This window comes from Notamacropus eugenii, chromosome 2 (assembly GCF_028372415.1).
Source record: "Notamacropus eugenii isolate mMacEug1 chromosome 2, mMacEug1.pri_v2, whole genome shotgun sequence".
Lineage (NCBI taxonomy): Eukaryota > Metazoa > Chordata > Mammalia > Diprotodontia > Macropodidae > Notamacropus > Notamacropus eugenii.
In genome coordinates this window covers 184,229,261-184,241,964 of record NC_092873.1, presented here as the reverse complement: position 1 = coordinate 184,241,964, position 12,704 = coordinate 184,229,261, and the positions used below count along the sequence as shown (strand labels likewise).

The following is a 12,704-nucleotide window of genomic DNA, read 5'->3' as shown; positions in this document are numbered from 1 at the left end:
TTGGCACTGAAAATTTAACAATTAGCTTGTCTGAGTTGGTTTGAGCTGGCTCCAGAATACCCATGCAATAAGAGCTCATATCCCATCTTTTCCAGTAGCTTGGTAACCACAGATAATCCATTTACCCTCTCTTGGCCTCACTTTATTCATCTGTAAAATGAGAGGGTTGTACCAGCTGGCCTCTAAGGATCCTTTCATCTCTGAATCTATATGTAATTTTTGTTAGTCTCCCTGTCTACAAGTTTTCACTATTGTTTCTTTAGTCCAATGCACCCATTGCTCCAAGAAATGTTCCTCAACTGTTTCTTTAATAGCTTTCCTAATGTTCCCAAAAGCCTGTAATTCAAATTCCTAATTTGAATGAAGATCATTAATCCCTGTCCTCACCACTTTCACAATTAATTACATTCACCTTACCAGAATTTATCTCAAGCAATGCTTTGGTTTGTGATGAGTAAATTTACCAGGCTTTTCATATGACTCATCGACTCACATTAAATAAAGCATCTTATCTCAGTGGAATGCCCTCAGCTTCTCTTTGCAAAACCAATTATCTAACCTTTCTTCAGTAGAAGAGGGTCCAAGATTTAGCCCACTTGCCTCCAATCACTTCAGCAATGCCTTGAACACTTTTGTAAGTGTGTGTGTTTCTACCTAGAGGAAGACAGATCTGAAAGTGCCAAATAAAACCTCCAAGCTGAAACTTTCTCTTAGAGTTCATCAAAACCACTTGCATGATCAACATAACTTGGAGAGGTAATGACAATGTAAAGGTGGAACCTCTGACTTGACTTTATTCAATGTTTTTTGGAAAAACTATTGTTTTTCTAAACCAGTGACTTTCAATTTGGGGAGTGGGTTTAGACCTGTGACTTTATCAGTGTGGGGAACTCCATGTATGAAAATCTCTAACACAAGGCAGAAAAATATAGTCTTAGGAGTTATTTGTGATTTGCTAAGAAGTTGTTAAGTGATATGACCATGGTCACACAATCAGGAGAAACAGAGGCAAGAGATGAACAAGGTCTCATTGACTCCAGTATCAGTCACTCTCCTGTTACACTGCCTCTCTCTCTTTCTTGAAATTTGCCACAGTAGAATTCTCCAGGTCTAGGTCTCACAAGTCCTCTAGCATGCTCATGCTAAGACATATTCAGTATGTGCATATTGGACACATTACAAGTAGATGATTTGTTGAACCTAGAATTAAGCCGAAACAAGTGAGTGGATGGGATTATATGTAGAAAACTGCAAAATTGCTTCCAAACATCTCCCTGAAATAAAGGCCCATCTTTTTAATACCTATATTTTATTAGTGTCTCATGCATTGGGACATTAATCCAAAGAATTAAAGACTATCTCTTAGAGGAGAAGAGAAAGGAAACAAGTGACTCTGAGCAGGCTGCCATACGTTATAAAAAACAATGAAAGAGAACCAGAGTAAAGGCTGCCATTGATTGAAATATTACAATTGAAAAAGAGTATTGGCTGATCACATGGCTAGCCCAGTGTCCAGCCTGTGTCCAAGTATGCTCATAGTATGGAGGGAAAGTAAGGAAAGCCTCGAGAACATTGGATGGATAGATGCACAATTTGTTATTTACATATTTCAGGACATGGATAAAACTGATACAGGATGCTGCATCATTAAAGGGAACTTCTCCATTGATGAAATCCCAGAGACACTTGAGGACTTAAGTTCACCTCAGCACATACCTCGCACATAATAAACTAATAATAGCTAACACTTACATAGCACTATAGGCCAGGCATTGTGCTAAGCACTTTAAAATTGTTATCTCATTTGATCACATTGCATTTAGAAAATGCTTTTTTAATTAACTTCAAGTTCTAGAGACATTATTCAGTGGGAGTAAGAAGAGAATGAGAGAAAAGAAATCTTATGTTCTTTGATCTCAGCATTACTTTGTGAAATCCTTATTCAAGCTCTCTAGGCAGGTAGGTGGTACAAGGGATAGAGCATAGGGTCTGCAGTTGGGAAGATGTAAGTTCTAATCTGTCCTCAAACATAACCAGAACAAGCCATAACATCTGTCTGCCTCAGTTTCTTTAACTGTAAAATGGCAGTCATAGTAGCATTTAACTTCCAGGATTGTTGTGAGGCTCAAGAGAGAGAATATTAGTAAATTTCTAGCACGGTGCCTGGCATCCTTAATAAATGAATCCTTGATAAATGCTTATTCTTTGCATCCACTTCCCTCTGTTTTTTAGTACCTTGTAGTTCTATGTCTTGTCTCACTAGCTGACCAATTAGCATGCTGAGCAAACAAACAGTTCACTCGTACATTTAACCTTTCTCCTAGGCAGTGTCTCATCTGATAATCCCTAAACTACTCTTTTTTATAGCTTTTACTCATACAAATGTCAAATCACAAATCACAACTGAGGAATCTTCAGATTTTCAACTGAAGTGAAGGTTTGGCAGTCAGTTTCAGAATAATTTTATATATTTCAGTCTTTCATTGCCAGAGGAGGTAACAACCACACAAGTATATTTACCTTAAGCATAAAATGTATCTAGGGCACCCTTATTTCTGTTGATGTGGCTAAAGGTAGGAACTTTCATGAAATCTGAAAGGCCAGCCATCACTGTCATCATCATCCTAATTACCAAATACACTGGAATCCTGTTCTCAGGATCCATGCCCTGAAACTCCATTATCACTTCATTTGGTTGTTCAGTGATTAAGCTCCCTTGGATTGGGTCCATGTTGGCCATCAAATTCCAATCTACAAATAGTCTGGCCCCAATAGTTAAGGCCCCTGGTGTATTTTCGAAGGACAAGGTGCTACACTGGGCACTCCACCAAGCAAATAAGAAAGCATGACACCATAGTCCTTTCTAGCCTTGTATTTTCACTCCATTTGCCCTTTATTAACTTTGCTTGGAAGCTGAAATATGATCCCTTAAAATCATCCATGAGGGATGGAATTGGAAAAGAGCCTTCTCTGCATGATCTAAAAAGCTGGTTTAGGAACCCAAGAGAAAATCGTTGACCCTGTGGAGAGAGTTCAATCCGAAAACCTCAGGAACCAACCCTGCTGCCAAAGACAAGAAAATATTTAGACCACTCTGAGAGTTCAATAAGAAATTAATTTCATTCTAGCTTTTTGTAATAAGCAGTTTGCTTCTGCTATATACCACAGCATAAAAGATCAGGTCAAAGAGAGACAATATGTCTTCCATTGAGAAGAGCAGCTATTAACACCTCTCAACCGTGATCTTTTCTAATTACTTCTATATTACATTAGTACCACTACCATCACCACCACCCCCTCCTTTTTTTTTTTACTACAGAGTTACCTTTTTCCCTCTTAGAGTTACAGGACTTTTGTTTGAAAAAAATAAAATGGAGTCATTTCTTTCCACCAAGGTCCATTCAAACAAAATACAACTCACCTCTTTGCTCGGGGCCCAGGATTCAAATGTAGTTTGGAGCATCTCTGTGAAATAATCAGATTCTCAGCCTCTATCCTAAAAGATGAATTTGGCTTTCCCTGAAATTCACAAATAAGAAAATTGGGTACCAGTAATTGGAAGGTATTGTGTGGCTTGATGGCACAAAAGAGACAGTCTTATTTGATTCCAAAGAGATGCTTCAGTCTTTGACTATTGGATTTTGCAATTTGGATGAAAGGTGGTATAAAAATGCCAAATCAGGGAGGAAATATGACTTGAAAGCATGTAGCTTGCCTAGGTACAGGTGTGCAACAGCTCTTCTTGGTAATGGACCTCACGCCTGTGCATTGAGGGGGACAGTAAATATCCTTAGGTACAGTCTGTGTCTCAAAATGGACTGAGTATCTTTTTCTTCACATCTATCAGGGAAAAATGTTATTGAGGAATCTGCTCAGAAGCCTGCTTCTTTATTATTCTTTGCCCTTTCAGCCCATCAGTGAAAACAGATTATATCATTCCAATTGCAGTTAATTCTATTTCATTTGCTCAAATGTAGCATTGAAATCTCCGGAAATGAAAATTTCCTTTGGTGGATAAGCTGAGCCCTTTTCTTTTCAATCAGATAAAAGTAAACAGAAAAGCAAATATGGGCAGCTCATTAACAATACATTTTTTATTCAATGTTCTTGAGCTTGTCTACTTAGCCTGCATAAAAATGAGTTCTTTATTTTTAATGTATTATGATGGTTCTTAAGCACTTACATTGCATTTTCTGTTTCCAACTGTGATGGACTCATTTATTAGTAATATCTCTTTTTTCTTTTCAGATAGGCAAGCTAAAGTATGGTTCATCCAGCCCAACCAGCTACACACTCCTGCCCTAAAGGGATGTGGGACAAACTTGGGAGCAGGGTTTTTTTTCAAAATTGTTAATTGATGCAGATGAAATGGTAGGTGAGAAACCAGAAGATCTTGGAAAAGCATGAGCCTCTCATTCTGGCTTCTTCATGAGTCCCCAAAACTAATGTTAGCATTATCATTGTTGATGCCATTTCTATAGCACTTTGGAGTTTGCTAAGGATCGATGTATGTTGGAGATTCATATTCACCAAGGAAGGAAAGAAGAGAGGAGAGGAGGGAGGGAGTGATGGAAGGAGGGAAAGAAGGAATAGCTATTATGACCCTCCCTAAATAGCCTAAACCAGGCGTGGGGAACCTGCAGCTTAGAGGTCACATGTGGCCTCAGTCAAGGATGGCCCTTTGACCAATTCCAAGCTTCACAGAACAAATCCTTTTTTTGAGGAAATGAAGTTTGCATTCAGTCAAAGGGCCATACGTGAGGACCTAGAGGGCCACATGTGGCCTTGAGGCTACAGGTTTCCCACTCCTGACCTAAACATTTCTAATTCCTTCAGCTGGTCTTCATGTAGTATGGCCTCCAATCCTCCATAGTGTTGGTTGGCCCTTTTATGAAAGTTCTGTAGTTTGTTCTATACTTTGATACCACGTTATTAAAATGTGGTATCCAAAGCTGAATGTCATATATTATGTATGATCTGATCTATCAGACTGTATTTTAAATTCAACTTTTCAATTATGCTCCCTGAATTTGCTTGTATACAGACCAAGATTTGCACTATGACAAGTGATTTATGTAGTCACTTGTAAAGTATGAGCCTGACTTCTCATAATTTTTCTCCTACTATAAGCTTGAAATAATAATAATGATAGATAGCATTTATATAACACTTAGAGTGAGCAGCGTTTTGCTAAGTGTTGTGTTAATATTACATCATTTCAGACTCACAGCAGCTCTCAGAGGTAGGTGTTACTGAGGAAGGCAGATACCAAAGTATTTCATTAAGTGATTTGTCCAAGTTCACACAGTTAGTAAGTGTCTGAGACTGGATTTGAACTCAGGTCTTTCTGACTCCAACTCCAGCATTCTATTCACTAGACCTAGTTGCCTTAAACTTAGCGACATCTTTAACTTCTTTATGACTTCACATCTAGTCACTGAATCTTTCTTCAAAAGCACTGCTTGTATCTCTTTCTTCCCTTCTCTTTCCCTCTTTCCTTCCTCCTTCCCTCTTTCCTTCCTCCTTCCCTTTCTTTCTTCCTTCCTTCCTTTCTTTCTTTCTTTCTTCCTTCCTTCCTTTCTTTCTTTCTCTTTCTTTCTTTCTCTTTCTTTCTTTCTCTTTCTTTCTTTCTTTCTTCCTTTCTTCCTTTCTTCCTTCCTTCCTTCTTTCCTTCCTTCCTTCCTTCCTTCCTTCCTTCCTTCCTTCCTTCCTTCCTTCCTTCCTTCCTCCCTCCCTTCCTTCCTTCTTTCCTTCCTTCCTTTCTCTCTCTCTTTCTTTGTTTTTCTTTCTTTCTTTCTTTCCTTCTTTCTTTCTTTCTTTCCTTTCTTCCCATTCCCATGCATAGCAATGCCTTTAAACTAGGGAGAGGGACATCATGGAAAATCACAGATAAGGATTTATGTCAGTGACACCCAGCTTGAAGACCCACCAGTCACCATTCACTCTTTCAGCTATACTGTATAACTGCACTCTCCCTCTCCACAACAGTATGTGCCTTTGCTCAGGTTGTTTCTTGGCACTAGGATGCCCTCCTCCCTCTCTTGAGGGGCAGTGTATTGTTATGGAAAGGGCTGTGAACTCAGGAAGATATGGTTCCAGTCTAGCCTTTGACAAATCCTGGCTGTGTGACTTTGGGCAAATCACTTATCCTCTTAATGCCATAGGTAAGTCTCTGAGACCATACAGTAGAGTGAAGATGCCAACTCAAATCCCTGACAGTCCATAAGCTCTGTTGCCAACTCCACCTATTTTCTGATAGGCTCAAGCACACAAGACCCAATCCCCTTTAGTTACAAGGGAGGTCTCCATAGGTCCCCTCCCAGGATTTTCTCCAGTCTTTTTCAAAGAACAGTAATTATGGAAGAGCTACAGGATTTTTCCCAGAGAAAGAAGGGAAATTTGCCCTAGAACAGGAAATTTTAGAGATCAGTGACAGTTCTGGTATTTCCCTAAGGAAGACTAGGCAGGATGGAGCTGGTAACAGAAAGGTTCTTCTGGGGCAAGAGTCAGACTTCAATCCCAGCTGACTGAGACATTTTACTGTAACTTCTGCTCACAGTGCATGAAGTGAGGAGGGGAGGGCAGTGAGCAGGGTGAGGAGAAGAATCCTAGAGGTTAGGAAGGAAACCTAGCCCTGGTCCAGTGGCCATGACAGTGTCTTTTTCAAGGCCCATCTGGCCATTGTGACCTTTAGTGAAAGGAGGAAGCCTAGAGACAAGTTTTGCTTCTACCCATCAGCTCCCAGAAAGAAGGATTGGCTCTTTAGGAAGTGGCAAGCTCAGAAAAGAGAGATAACCCCGGGAGACACTTGGAATGAATTAAGGGCTTCCTCCCTGCTCTGATGGTTGTCTTGAGCTGTGAGATTTGGGGCCACCACTCTGGAAGAGCTAGTGTCCCTGGGCCCACGAGAAGCTACATTTCAATAACTTACCTAAAAGAGACAGACCAGAAGTCATGAGATCTGGGTTTCTAGTTCCTGCACTAGCCCTGGGCCAGTAAGATAAGGGAGTTAGTCAGGCAAAGTGGTTTCCAAAGACCTTCCAACTCTAATGGCCTAAATTAGCCTGTGAGATTTGGGCTTCATTCTACTCTACCTCATCTCAGCCTTAGTGTCAATGAGTCAGGTAAGCTTTCTTCTGGGACACTAGGCAAGTTCCTTTGTCCTCTTTGAATGCTCAGTTTCCCACTCTATAAAATGGAGGCGTTGGGTAACAGACTTTGAAGTATATCCCTCCCCCACTTCCAGGATTCAGTCTCCTTAGATGCCAAATATGATCAAATAACTGACTTTAACAACTGAGCATCAAGAGTAATTTATTCAAATGGGAAGTTACCAGATGGTCCAGTTCCTGAGGGGTGGGCTTTCTCCAGAAGTAGCCTCTTGCTGTCCCAGATTCAGGCAAGGAGAGGACATATGCTTTCCCTTCCTCCCCCTGTCCTCTCTGCCCATTATCTGAGGAGGTTATTTGCAATGCTTGCCCCAGGTGCAAAAATTCCTAATTATTCTCCCTTCAATTCTTTCTGTGCCTTGACTTTGATACATCCCCATCCTGGAGGTTCTTTAGCTGTTTTCCTCAAAGCTCCATAGTTCATTTTTCTACCCTGAATACCCTATTTCCCATGGATCTTTTAAATAAAATAAAGGAAAATTGGATTTGGTTGTCATTTTAAATTGATTCGTATCATAACTTTAGAAAGCACTGTACTGTATAATGTGCAAATATATCACTTGGAATGGGTTAGTCATGGTGTTTGTGGTCATCTCTGTGGAAGGTTGGGTAACTCATCTTTGAACAAGAATGTAACCTTTTATTATTAAATTTCCTTCACTTGTCATTCTTGGTAAGAAGTGACTTGGAAGTGAATAGGTACATGAGGAAAAACATGCAATAAATCTTTCTGTAACTCCTGAAATCTTGCATGATGTTATACTTTTGATGCTTTAATATTGCTAAGTGACCTTGGGCAAATCATTGAACCTCTCTGGGTCTGTTTCCTCATTTGTAAAATGAAGGAGTTAGACTAAATCCTCTCAAAGATTTCTTTTACCTCAAATCTATGATAATTGGCAGGTAACAGTAAATATTAAAACTGGTTGGTTAATCCAAAGTAAACAGGATAATTAAATTAACTCTGTCACAGAGGCTATTTTTATTTTCAATTTCTGTACTCTGTTAATATAACCAGATGACTAACTATATTAGTAAGAGTGATCAGGTTCCCAGACAACTGAAGTGTGAACTACTGACTTAATAATCTATTGATGAACAAGTTTTTTTTAAAGAGTTGATTAATCTTCACATGACTTGTTGACTAAGGTTTCTACTTCAGTGAATTTTCCTCAAAGCTCTTAAATAGATTTGACAATGTTCTTAATCTGAATCTCTCTCACACTTTTATTTTTAATGAATAATGTATGTCTTGTAATACTTTGTACTCCTCATTTCTGACAAGGATGCCCCTGTGCTTTTAACAGAGATTTTCATTCAGGTCATGACAAGTTGCCAATATGAAAGAATGCCTCAGCACTGATATAATGGCATTCTCTTTACAGGGTTTAAAGGAACTGGTTGTTATTCAGGACTCTGCAGTGGAGGAATACAGGACCTATCACTACTTGTAACCTACCCCTCTCTCCACCCCGTCAGGGTCTGGACCCTTGAGGAAGTTTCACAGAGTTGTGCAGGTATCTTAAAAATAAAACTAGGAAGCAGGCAGTGTAGAGAATGGGAAGGCATTGCATTTATAGTGAGAGTCTTACCTCATTGTACCTCAATTTCCTTTTCTGCTAAAAAGTGTTGGGGGGAACCTGCAGTTAGATTACATGAATTTTCTGGTCTCTTCAGAATATAAATCCTATGATCCTGTAACCTTCTCAAAGCCTCTATAATAGCCACAGTCTGAGCTATGATCCTTTCAATCTATGATATTATTTGGTTTAGACCTGTGAGTTCATTGGGTGGGAAAATACCATTGTAGAAAATCCTTCCTTGGACACAGCGTGATTTGTAATTATCATCATAGAGAATTAATTACCTGAGTGCATTGAGATGCTAAATCACTTATCCATATTCAGGCAACTAGAATATCTCAGAGGCATACTAGAACCCAGGTCTTCTTGACTCCAAGTTCGGCTCTCTGTCAATTAGGTCGCACTGCCTCTCATCAATATATTTAACATATCAATCTATCAGTCAGCTAGTATTTACTCTTATTTATTTAAATTAGTTTTTTCTTCTTTTCAAACAAAAGTCTACCTTGTCTTTTTTTTTGCTGACCCTCTGTACCCCAATTTAGAAAGTAAGATAAACAAGAATCCCTATTACAAATACACAGTCGAACAAAATAAATTCCAACACTGGCCAAGTTCAAAAAAAGTTTGCTTCAATCTTCGCTCTGAATCTGTCAGCTCTGTCTAGAGGTGGAGAGTATGTTTCATCAGAGTGCTCTGGAATTGTGTCTGGTCATCATGGTGATCTCAAGTTCTTTCAAAATTCTTTATCTTTGAATTATCATAGTTTTTGTAAAACTATGTTTTTGTTTTGTTCATTTCATCAGTTCATTCAAGTCTTCTAAGGTTTCTATGAACCTGTCCCTTCATCATTTCTTTTAGAAAAGTAGTATTCCATCACAGTCATATGCCATATCTTGAACAAGTTATCACAACAAGCCATTTCCCAATTGATGGATGACTCCTTCAGTTTCCAATTCCTTGTTACCAAAAAAAGGGCTGCTATAAACGTTTTTGTCTATATGGATCCCTTTTCTCTTTCTTTAATCTCTTTGTGCCATAAACCTACTATCAGTACCTAGGAGTCAAAGGGTACGCACAGATTAATAGTTTCTTGGGCATAGTTCCAAATTGTTTTCCAGAATGGCTCGACCACTTCACAGCTCTACAAAGAGTGCATTAATGTACCTGTTCTACCATTGCCCCTCCAATATTTATTACTTTCCTTTTCTGTCAACTTTTTCAATCTGGTGGATATGAAGTTAAACCTCAAAGTTGTTTTTGTTTGCTTAGAGCATTTTTGTTTCTCTTTGACTACTGATAGCTTAGATTTCTTCCTCTAAAAACTGCCTTTTCTTATCCTTTCACCATTTATACACTGGGCACTTAATAAATGTTTATTAATTGATTGATTTTTCAATTGAGGATTGGCCCTTATCGATTTGAATCAGTTTCCCTACATGTCTTAGAAATGAGAACTTTATTAGAAAAATTTATTGCAAGAATTTATTTTCCTTCCCTCTTATCCCTCATTTATCTGTTTCTCTTCCATCAAACATTTGTTAAGCATTTACCACATTTCAAGTAAGGTATTAATATAGATGTTTACATACTCTGTTTTCTCATGTACATTATTGGCTTGTTGATTCCTTTTTAATTTAGATTATAAACATCCTGAGGACCAAGTCCATATCTCTTATTTCTTTCATAATCCCAAGGAATCTGACATATTGTTCTGGTCACAGTGAACACTCAAAAAAATTCACAGCCTGGCTGATGAGGCTGGGGGATGGAACTTGATCGTTTACTTTGCTCTCCCAAGAAAACTGTATTAGAATTTTCTTTTATGGTCACCCATAAAAATCTGTCACTCTGAATTTCATAAGTTTATATTCCTCACTAAAACATTTATGTTCTTAAAACTTAATTTTCCAGTGTTTAATGATAAGAAATCAACAAGAGATTTAAAAGATTATATCTTATTGGGCAAAAATGTGGATTTCAGTTGTGAAGAAATCCAATTTGGATCTAGAGTTAGAAGGACTGATCTAAGCCAACATCTAACTACATAAGATTTGTTGGATATTATGTTGAGAAGTTCCCTATCAGAATTCAAGGCATGTCAATTTACTGTTATTACAAAGAGCTTGGGACCAGAGATGGGTAGGCAGAGGTATCCTGTGGGAGGATAAATAATAAACATGACGATGTATGGATTTCAGATTAAACTTTTCTTGGACAAACAAGTACCTACCTCTTTAGAGGTATCTACAGCAGTGAGTAGTCACTTCTAGATTCAGAGCACTACTTATTTTGGCCATTGATGAAAAGGAAGATGATTTTAAAATGAAGGACATTTCTGATTGTCTGAATCTGGGACTTGGATTTTATGCTAATGAGTGACTGGGACTCTTACAGGGCCAGTAAAATTTATCAATAACCTTGAGTTCACAAATCAATTGGAGGCAATTCATTTTGGGACTGGCTTCAAAAAATCACCTGGATAGGAACCAAATGAAATTGGAGACAAGAACAGAAAAGGTCCTTGCAGCAAAACAACGGTTTTGTCAAACCTGGAACAAAAGGAAAAGGTAATTTAAAATTAATTAGGCTTGTTAAAAGGCAGTGAAACCAGCTAGCCTTAATTGTGCCATTTGTGACATCTCAGGAACTCCAGGCTGGTTTTATTATTCATTTTCCATTTGCATGCTCACTATCCCAATAATTCCATTTGGGTTCTTTCCATTGATTTTTCTCTATATCACTGATTTGTTCATTTAATTTCCCTTTCCAACTGTATATGAGCAATGATTCTTATGGGCACCCAAAACATTTGACATGATAACTGACCCCCCAAAATATAATCCCCTTTTAATAATGGAAAGAAAACCCCCCCAAAACACTAGCCTACCCTATTTTTTTTTTAAGATCCTACTTGTGATTTATGTAAGGAACTTCCAGTAAGTAAACTATCTCTACCAATGCAGATCATCAACTTCAAAGCAATTTAGAAAATTGCATGGGGCAGTGGAAGTTTAAGAGACTTGCTCATGGTCACACAATCCATGTGTTACAGCTCTTTCTGATACCAAAGCCAGCTCTCCATCTACTATGCCATACTGACTCTTCTTCTGTGATAATATACATTTTAAATGTTAACTTTTAGCTAAAGGAAAGAAAATGGTTATTTTCCTCAGTCCACACAATGAAAATAATGTAAATGAATTCCATCTCAGTCGCTTATGTGACCCTGGGTAAGTCACCCTCTCTAAATGTTAGTTTCTTCATCTATCCAGTTGTTTCTATTCATCCTTTGCTCTCCAAGGGGACCAATGACACCACTAGGGCTATGTCTTGACTTGTGCATGAATTGGGTTTAAGTGGAGGGTTGTTGTGAGAAGACCATGCATGGGGTATCAAGAAGGAACACAAGTACTTGAGTCAGAAGGGATTAATTATACACAGTCATGCAAACTCATGACTCCCCCAGTCTGATTGTCATATGAGGTGGCTCAGGCTTAGCATGGGATATATACCCCATTTGAGAGCCCAGATCTCTAGTTCTGTCTCTGCCCTTTTAACTGATTGTTATTGCTGGTAGATTCATAGGGACTGACTCAGAGGGGAATTTTAGGGGGATTCAAGCAGCAGGTAATATGGACTGCAACCTGTTATCAACAGGTTGTGTCATTGTGATTAGGAAAGTTTGCTAGCCTTGCACATATGGCATAATTGAAGTTTTCTAAGCTGCTTATAATCAGGAGAGATTTACATTCTTTGCCTAAATGAAGATGATTCAAGTAATATTGGGTACCTAGGAGTTTCCTTGCACATAGAACAAGTCAATCATTGGTCAAACATGGATTTACTTTGGCCAACTAGGACTTAGCAACAGGCTAATCCTCATAGGCTTTCAAATGAGATAGCATGTATAAAACCCTTAACATACCTAAAATGTGATATAAAAGTGAGT

At 38.5% G+C, this 12,704-nt stretch overlaps 1 long non-coding RNA gene across 1 annotated transcript in view; it reads left to right on the top strand.

Moving 5' to 3' along the window:
• Window positions 1–11,319, top strand: part of LOC140523768 (uncharacterized) — a 41,863-nt gene extending 30,544 nt beyond the window's left edge. Inside the window, exons 3-5 of the long non-coding RNA XR_011973463.1 lie at window positions 4,249–4,371; window positions 8,555–8,686; window positions 11,150–11,319. This is a non-coding gene — a long non-coding RNA (uncharacterized lncRNA). The remainder of the gene's footprint in view (window positions 1–4,248; window positions 4,372–8,554; window positions 8,687–11,149) is intronic.
• The last annotated feature ends 1,385 nt before the right edge of the window (window positions 11,320–12,704 follow it).